Below are 392 nucleotides of genomic sequence, written 5' to 3' on the forward strand. Positions count from 1 at the left end.
GCGATTTCTCACCTCTTCTTGCTGCTTGTCATGTTGCAAATGGCTTCTTTTGTCTTCTGCCTCTGTTGAGACTTCAGAGTAGCCGAAGGACAGGCAGAGTCTTTACACAGAGAACATGTGCACAAGTAGGACTACTAAGAAATGGGTTGTGGGACTTTTTACCTTCTCTGGCCGCATCCCGAAGCTGCTGATTGGCCGCCGTGCATGATGAAGCCGAAATGTCTTGGCCCCAATCCAAATCTGAAGTAGAACATGCAAAAGAAACAAGATGGTTGAAATGTGACTTGAATGGCAAGTTTAAAGAAATAAGAAGAAAAGTGCAAAGTGATTTACTGTCACTCTCTTGAGGCACTGCCTTCTTGGAACGAGGCTGGGGATGAGGAACGGCGACC

At 46.4% G+C, this 392-nt stretch overlaps 1 long non-coding RNA gene across 1 annotated transcript; it reads right to left on the reverse strand.

Annotated features, from left to right (window-relative positions):
- Positions 1-11: 11 nt before the first annotated feature.
- On the reverse strand, positions 12-372 carry LOC109508640 (uncharacterized). Its single transcript, XR_002166715.1, has 3 exons — positions 334-372; positions 163-240; positions 12-71 (listed from the first exon to the last, which is right to left on the reverse strand). It is a non-coding gene; the product is annotated as an uncharacterized LOC109508640 (long non-coding RNA).
- Between the last annotated feature and the right edge of the window lie 20 nt (positions 373-392).

Source organism: Hippocampus comes, unplaced genomic scaffold, assembly GCF_001891065.2.
Source record: "Hippocampus comes isolate QL1 unplaced genomic scaffold, H_comes_QL1_v1.1 C16393489, whole genome shotgun sequence".
NCBI lineage: Eukaryota > Metazoa > Chordata > Actinopteri > Syngnathiformes > Syngnathidae > Hippocampus > Hippocampus comes.